The 9419-nt window shown below is 47.1% G+C and overlaps 1 protein-coding gene across 1 annotated transcript in view; it reads right to left on the bottom strand.

Annotated features, from left to right (window-relative positions):
- GADL1 (glutamate decarboxylase like 1) overlaps positions 1-4337 on the bottom strand; it is a 172169-nt gene extending 167832 nt beyond the window's left edge. Inside the window, exon 1 of the mRNA XM_084751879.1 lies at positions 4244-4337. The gene's annotated coding sequence lies outside the window, so the exon portion shown is untranslated. The remainder of the gene's footprint in view (positions 1-4243) is intronic.
- Positions 4338-9419: the final 5082 nt, after the last annotated feature.

Here is a 9419-nt window from a genome sequence, read left to right on the forward strand (position 1 = left end):
TCAGCTCCGCTGTGCGAAGTAACCTCTCTGCCCTTCTGAAAACCTGGACAACAAAGCCCAGCGGCAGTTTTGGAGAGTGCGCTGACGCCAGCAGAGTGCACGCACGCAATGGGGCTGAGCAACTAGCAAGGTGCATTAGTTCCGCTAACTCTCAACGGTTACTTCCTTGACTCCCACCTGCAACTAACTTCTGGCCAGTAGATGTCTACTTGTGCAAAGCCTACTGCTGCCACGCCCTCTCCGTGTTTTTCCTGATTGTCACATTAATCTTCTGTAGTGGGCATTTGATCCCCAGAACCTATGTAAAATACTGTCAAGCACAGGGAAGGGAAGAGAGGAAAATCCCTGGGGCTTGATGGCCAACCTAGCCAATTGGTGAGTTCCAGGCCAATAACCAACCCTGTGTCAAAATAAGGTAGAGAGCAGCAAAGAAGAACGGTACCCAAAGTTGACCTCTGACCTCCACGCACATGTCTCTAGACACAGAACTTCAGCCCCATACCGGGAGACATGGAATCAGGACAGACTGTGGACCAGAGAGTTTTTCTCATCTTCTTCTCTTCCTCCATTCCTACACCCCAGGGGAACAGCTATGGTCCCTAAAGGTCGGCCTGCTCCCAGAGCACACTGCCCTAAGCTTCAACTCATCTCTCATGGTCAGGAGGAGCAATATCTGTGAGCCTGCCCAGAGAGGGGGACTGTTAGAGAACATGCCCTGCCTTCAGAGCCTGCTCAGCAACTGGAAAGTTCTCCCAGAGGAGCAGCATCCACTGCCTGCCTTGCCCCCCATACATGTTCAAAGACTCAACCACACCTACATCTTTCCCACCCTAAAGCTGCCATTCCCGTGAAATGAGATGCTAGGGTCCTCTCTGCTGCTCTTCTTGTGGTCCGCGAGAGGCAGGCAAGGGCCGCCACTCCAGGAGATCTGCTCACTCTACTGCCCTGCAGAGGGTGGCTTCTAGGATGTGATGCTGAGCTGGAACCCTGGGGTGGGCAGGCAGAATAACCATTTGCACACATAGTAGCTTCCTTCCTACCAGCTGTCTAATGAGCTCAGATGAGATGACCCTGGCAGCCTGGCAGAGTTAACAACAGGGTCTCTTGCCACGCGCTGGATTTTTCCCAGTTTGGGTTTTATTCAGGGAAGTCCAACCCACAACCCTCGGGGCACATGCACCCCAGGATAGCTATGAATGCAGCCCAAAACAAAATTGATTGTGAATGTACTTGAAATATTGACAGTGCTTTGGCAATAATTTTTCAACTGGATGTAACAGTTTCCACAGCAACTTTGAGATGAATGTGGTCCAGCAAAGCCAAAATGTTGAATACTGCTCACATAGGGATGGAGAGACGGCTCAGTAGTTAAGAGTGCTGGCTGCTCTTCCAGAAAAAAGGGGGGTGTGATTCTCAGGATCCACATGGGGTCTTACAACCAACCATCTAAAATCCTAAAGCTGGGGAAGCCAACATTGTCTTCCAGCCACTGTGGGCATCAGGCTCACACATGGCACACAGGCATACGCGTAGCAAAACACTAAAACACAAAATAAAATAAATTTTAAAGGGGGAAGAAATAAGCTCTCTCTCTCTCTCTCTCTCTCTCTCTCTCTCTCTCTCTCTCTCTCTCTCTCTCTCTCACACACACACACACACACACACACACACACACACACACACACACACGAGAGAGAGAGAGAGAGAGAGAGAGAGAGAGAGAGAGAGAGAGAGAGAGAGCCTTGTTATCAAACATCAAGGTTTCAATTTCATTACAACATCTCTGTCTACCAGTCTTCTCCTAGCATAGGCAAGTGATGTTTCAACAGAGCAGAAAACATTGTCACCCATCCCCCTAAAATGGGACTCAGATTTCCACTGTAAACATATTTTCAACTGTAAACACACAGCCCTTATATGGATGGTGGCGTTACTGTTTCAGTAGGGAGAACTAGACTTTGAGTCAAAAGAATCTTTTATTGTTAACAAAATGGAGTGGAACTCAATATAATTAACACCCCAACTATTCCTGGGTGCAAACTGGCTGGATCATAATATCCATCAAAACCTGAAGAAGGAATGAGAATTCTTTGTCTGTACTATGGCTCCTTGTGGCCTTTTGCCATGATGGACAGGTTTATAATCCACAGTCAAGAAAGGAGTTGACAAGCAAGAACACCATTTAGTTTATTTATCAAATGTCACTCTGAGCTATTGCCTCATAAATATTTGTGGATGTACGAAGTCTGACAGGCAGATCCTGTACCTGTTAAAGATGCCATAGCAAGCTTATGGTCCAACTCAGGGCCATTAACCATGCCATCATCTTATCACCTGCTCTAGGACACCCAGACAGAGACTTAAGCCTTCTGCTCTGTCGGGAATTCAGATTTAAAATTAAAAGGGCTAAGGGTGGGACTCAGTTGGTGGGGTGCTTGCCTAACACTGAGGACTCAGGAGGTAGGAGATGGAAATTAAGAAGTCCAAATTCATTTTTACCTACATAAGAATTCATGGTCAGGCTGAACTACCCAAAAGACAGATATGAGAAGACATCTCTCAGCTGGCAAAATGCTTGCTTTGTAGGACTGAGGATCTGACTTCACTCCCCAGAACCTATATAAAACATATACATACATATGTATGTGCATATGTGCATGTGTGCATCACACTCATATATGCTTGTGTGTGCACATACATATATACATACACACATATATATACATATATACACACATTCATATATATGTGTGTGTGTACGTACATACACATACACACATATACATACATGCACACACATACATACATACACACATATACATACTACATACATACATACATACATACATACATACATACATACAGGTGTGAGGGCATATGCTGTGATCCCAGAGCTGGAGGGCTAGAGACTAGAGTCTCTTGAGCTTGCCAGCCGTCTGAGTGTACTTGGGGAAGTTTAAGACTGTGTGAGAGAGGTTGTCCCAGAAAACAGGATGCACAGCTCCTGAGAAACAAACACCCCCAAGGGTGACTTCTGGCTTCCACCTTCACACCATACATATGTACATCTTGCGGGCACACACACACACACACACACACACACACACACACACACACACGTGTCAGGTACTCACCTAGGAGCAGCAAAAGGGCAGCAGATGAATCAGACAAGGTCTCTCCCTGTACAGAGTCCTTGCCTGGCTAGCCACAGGGCAAAATACCCACCTCTGAAATTGATTGGTCCTCGGGGTCCCCTGGCATGGTTACCTGACTACGTGAAGAACAGGGAGCCCCGTGGGGAGTTTTTCAACTCCAAGGAGACCTCATTAAGTCCTGCTCAGTCAGTGCCTTCCCAAAGGGTCGCATTCAAAGAGGAGATACTCTAAAAGGTCAACAACTAAGCAGTTAGTGAGATTGTAAACAATAGTGACCTTTCAGAGTGGATATATGTCCGGGGTGCGGCACAGAGTAGAGGGTCCAGGCCGTAGGCTTTGACAAGGATTAGAACATACTTCTATTGGTTAGTGCTAACAGGCTAGTGTGTTTCATCCATGTGCATAGTCCCAGGTCCTTTAATTCCAGCACTGGAGGGGAAGAGGCAGGTGGATCGCTGTGAATTCGAGGGCAGCCTGGTCTACAAAGTGAGTCCAGGACAATCATGGCTATCCAGAGAAGCCCTGTCTCAAAAAACCAACCAAAGAAACACCCAACAACAACAACAACAAACGAACAACAAAAACCCAGAGCCCAGTGACACCCGAATTATAAGCACTGCTGAACCAGCTCATGATTAAACAACTAAGACTTCAGTTTTACCATGCCAAGCATGTGTGGGCTAATGATCTGTTTTTAAAGTGTCGGCGGAAGTAGTACACAGGGGCTGTGCAGTCCTTGTCCCAAAGCAGAAGCTGCCCTGTCAATCTTACTGGGAAAGTGCTGGCACCGTGGCTGGGAGTTCACGAAGGGAAGCCAGTGCCAAGGAGAAGCCTTCACTAGCTCTGCATCCTATCCTCTGACCCCACAAAGTGCCCTGCAGAGTTCCCTGAACTTCATAAGAGTTGACTCTAGAATCAACGGAAAAGATCTAGAAAAACGCAAAACTCTGCCAAAAAAAAAAAATCAGAGATTCTAACACAACTTTTTTTTCCTTGGAAGGAGGAAGCAAATGGCCTGCGTGTTGTCCCCAGGGTTAACTAACTAGCAGCTGTTAAGACCCTGAAGCCCAGGGAGATGCTGTCCTTACCTTGGCTAGTGCACTAGCTGTCACAGGCGTGGCTCCTCACTGCTCCACGCCTGGCTTCTCTGCTGTGGCTGTAACCGGCTCGCTCTGGTATGCACAGGTGCAAACAGAGACAGCTAGGGACAGCCTGCCACTGCTCTGTGGTGCCACCCAGGCTGCAGTGCCGCCAGCCTCCTGAGGCCACCTGAGGTTCTCTAAGAAGACACAGTTTGAGCCAGGGCAGCTGTCCGGAAGGTGGGGAGTAGATGCCAGGGACGGGTCACTGGGACAGGCAGAGAAGCCCATCAGCCCCAGGGTCAGGTAGGGGCAGCAGGGCAGTGGACCTGATTCAGGAGACCCTCCCACTGTCCACCTCCTTCCCGCCCCCTTCCCACCCTCATTCCCCTGTGTTTGTTTGTTTGTTTGTTTTTGTGTCATAGTCTGACTCAGCTCTGGAACTCACTATGTAGCTCAAGCTGGCTTGGAGAATCACTAGAGACAGCTCAGGCTGGCCTTGAACTCTCAGCAATCCTCTTGCCTCAGCTTCCAACTGATGGGAGTATAGCAACAGCTCTCTCTTGCAGGGTCTGATCTGGACACAGAAGTCCCAAAAGAAATACGATACTGCTTATTCCCGGTGCATTCTGGGAACCAATTTTAAGGCAGCTGCAGATCGCGGTCATTCAGGACAGCCCTGGCATCTAAGAATTGTACAAATGAATCGTTTTGCCGCTACGATATCACAAGTTTGGGGAAGGCAAAGTGGTCAGCAGCTTGCTCCAGGAAGTAACTGTACGAGCTGCCTGCCTCTTTGCTGGGACAACATCTAATGAAAGAAACAGAGGAGGAAAGTTTATTTGGGCTCACAGACCAAGAGGGTCCAAGTCTGTCCTAGAGGGAAGGGAGGGAGCAAGAGTGTGAGGCTACTGGTCAGTGTGCGTGCACCAACAGGAAGAGAAAAGGTGATGCTGGTGCCAGCTCGCCACAGTCTTTTTTTATTCAGTATAAGACCTCAGCCCCCGGCTTGGTACTGCTCAAATTCAGGATGGGTCTGCCCCCCTGAGTTAAACCTCTCTAGAAGAATCCTCACAAACCACCCAGAAATATGTTTCATATATATATATCTGTTGATACAAAGCTATGACTGATATTAAATCTAGCCACACAAACATGAAGATGAGGCATCACAGAAGTGAAGGAAACAAAGGAACATAATAAAAAAAGCTCTATTACTCTCACCTGCTTTTCAGATGTAATTTCACTCTACAGTGTATACCTCCAAGCTCTCGAGGTTTCATCTATGCCATGTTCCCTCTGTAAATGTAATTTTAATCAGTGGGTACTCTTACTTCTTTGTCATTCCTCCAACAAGCGTTCTGTTTAAAGTTGAATTCTCCTTGGAGCTTTTTAACTCAGACTGTGGACATAAGAAGCGTCAGCTAATGTCACTTCAAGCATGCTGTGACAACTACATGTGCAGTTACACTGGTAATTCAGCCTAACACAAAAATCCAGCTTTGACTGGGAGCCTAGTGTCTTTTCTTATGGAGTATTGCATCTACATCCTCTAGCGGATGTGGTTAAGCGCAGCATTGTACACCTTGTTTCTGATGTACCATGTCCACTTAGTGTCGGATGTGTTAGGGTAAGGTTTTAGGAAGACTCTGTCTTTCTCAGGTGGTTACCCACCCTGTTATTGACATATGGAGTTTCACTGTAAAGAAAGGACATTAGATTGGTGACAGGAGCATAATTAAGAATTTCTGGACTTAAACTCGATAACTCCATTTTAAAATGGAGGGCCTGAGATGCAGCTCAGTTGCTAGGTAACTGTTTCACGTGTACGGAACCTAAGGCTTGATCCAATATCCAGGATTGCTTTAACTTGGGAGGGAGAGTCAGGCAAATCAGAAGTTCAAAGTTGGCTCACAGTCTGAAGTGGCACGATCAGACCGTGTGGAAGGCATGGTGGTGAGAGTGTGAGGCAGCTGGTTACATTGCACCTGCAGTCAGGGGGCAGACAGGGACGATGCTCAGCACACTCATCCTTGTCCCTTGGTCTGTGACTCTAGCCCATGGGATGATGGTGCCTGAATTCAGAGTGGGCCTTCTCTAACCAGCTAAATCCCTCCGGACACCCTTACAGACCCAACCAGAGCCTCCTAGATGGGTGAGCTCCAGGTGAAGATTAACAATCACAAAAAAGGTTTAGTGGGAACCAAGCCCTGGTTTAGCTTGGGACTAAATGCTATCTGTGGCATGTATTGGGGCAGTACGAAAGTTAGTGAGGCTTCCATGGACAGAGAAAATAGTATCTACCTCATAGTGTGATTTTCAGAAGTGTGGTTTACAGAACAGTTCTGGACTCACAAATAATCTAGTAAAGGCAATGAAAGAGATTGCCAGCTTCAAAACTGACACCACAAAACCGGAAACACGGGCTATCGAGATGGCTCAGCGGTCAGAACTGCATATTGCAAATGCAAAATTCCCAGCGCCCACACTGGGTGCCTCACAACACCCGGTAACTCCATGTTCAGGGACTCCAACATCTCTTACCTCCACAAGCACCTGTACTCACACACACACACACACACACACACACACACACACACACACACACACCACACACCACACACACATACACACACACCACACACACACATACACCACACACACACACACCACACACACCACACACACACATACACACACCACACACACACACCACACACACACACACCACACACACATACACACACACACCACACACACATACACACACCACACACACACACCACACACACCACACATACCACATACACACACACACCACACACACACACCACACACACACACCACACACACACCACACACACACCACACACACACATACCACACACACACCACACACACCTCGCATACACACACACCATACACATACACACACCACACACACCACACACACCACACACACACCACACACACACACACCACACACACTCACCACACACACACCACACACACACATACCACACACACACACCACACACCATACACACACACCACACACACACACCACACACACACACACACACCACACACACACACACACACACACACACACACACACACCACACACACACACACCACACACACACACACACCCCACACACACACCACACACACCACACACACACACACACACACACACACACACACACACACACACTTTGGAAGGGCTCAGCAGTGGTTTTACAGTTTACCTTAAGCACATAGCACAGGAGATGGTTGGAAAGTAATTGGTGGTAAGATCAGATACTGCTAGCCATCTGTGTTCAAAGGATGGCAACCAGAATGGAGAAACTGGGGTCTAGCCTGGGAGTCACATACCCCACTCACACATACTGATCTGTGATTTTTTTTCTGTACAACTTTTTTTCAAAGCATTGGCTTTCAAACCTATTTGTATTTTTGCTTCTTTGTGTTGCCAACACCATGACCAAAATCAACTAAGGGGAGAAGAGGCTTTATTTCATCTTTTTTTTTCATTGTATTGCCAACACCATGACCAAAAGCAACTAAGGGGACAAAGGAGTTTACTTCATCTTAGAGTTCGCAGTTCATTCCTGAGGAACGCCATGGCAATGAAGGACGGCTAGGCATAAAACTCAATTTCAAGACTAAGAATGAACATTTAAATCTTGGGAGTGGAGAGATGGCCCAGTTAGTGAAGTGCTTGCTATGTGGGCATGAGGAATGAGTTTGAATTCCTGTCTCCCTTGTCAAAAGCCAGGTGTGACGGTGCACACTTGAAGTCTCAAGGCTTCGGAAGGTGGAGAACCAGTCAGAGCAGCTAACCAGTGAACTTCAGGCGAAGTGTAAGACCCTGTTTGAGGAAATAAGGTAGAAAGTGATTGAAGGGGATATCAACCTCTGGTCTGCAAACACACACACACTCACACACACATACACACACACTCACACACACATACCCACATGCACACACACAACACACACACATACATACACGCACACTCACACACACATACACACACACACTCACACATACATACACATACACACACACACACACACACACACACACACACACACACACACACACGTGACTTCCCTGCCAGGACCATGACTGGTCAGCTTGCTTACTTTATGGCTTCCGTAACCACCTCTGCACTTAAGAACAGGCCCATGGAAGCTCTCCAGCCACATCTTTATCGGTGGTTTCATCTCGTGGTAGCATGCTAAGTGGAGCCCAGTCAGCTGTAACAGCCAGACTGAGTGATGTGCTTGCTCATCAAGACACGTACTGCTGCTGAGTGGTGAAATTTTGAAAAGCAATATTATTAATTGATAAGAACTTTATATGACATTACCTTGAAGCTACACCTTGAGGGAACAGGAGAGCAAAGTCCCACCCTATGACCATTAGGGAAGTCCCTGCATCCTCTCTGTCACCCTAACCCTGGAGCTCACTTACTTGGTGTTCCATCAAAAGGATAGATTCTACAATTAAAGGTGAAGGAAGCAGCTATCCACATGGGGGCATGGGGGTGGGTGGGGTGGCCCTAACTGGCCAGTAAGACAGTGAAGCTGTTTGCCCACACTCAAACCACAAGCAGCACGTGGCCCCTACACACCTGAGATGTGCCTGTGATCCTAGATCCCCACAGGGCACTACAAGAATATGTAAAATACCTCACTAATGTTTTAAACATACCTGTTGAAGAGATAGCTGTTTGAACATACTGGATTAAGTGTGATGTGACTGGTACTTTTTGAAAAGCGAATGTCAATTGTAAAAGACTGTGTTGTGCCCTTTGGGCTTTTTTTTTTTTTTTTTTTTTTTTTTTTTTTGAGTAAGTGAGGAGCTAGACTCTGTCATGTGTGCATGGTGTGCATGGCATCTTTCTCCCTGGGAACAGGATTTTATGTTAGAGGCATGCCTTGTCTCCTCTGCTTGCTCCCTGAGAGTTCTTCTCCATCTTTCTCTACTTTGCTCCCTTCCCCACATGCTGCTTAATTTGTAGGCTGTCGCCTGTTCCCAGTTTGTCACTGATAACATTTGGTCAGCAAGGGTCTATCTAGGCTGGAGGATGGACGCTCTCCAGGGGTTCTCTTTGGGATCACCCTGACCTTACTTGGCTCCTTGACAAGAAATGGGAGCTCTTAAAAAGTGTGG

This window comes from Acomys minous, assembly GCF_964271855.1.
Source record: "Acomys minous genome assembly, chromosome: 13".
Lineage (NCBI taxonomy): Eukaryota > Metazoa > Chordata > Mammalia > Rodentia > Muridae > Acomys > Acomys minous.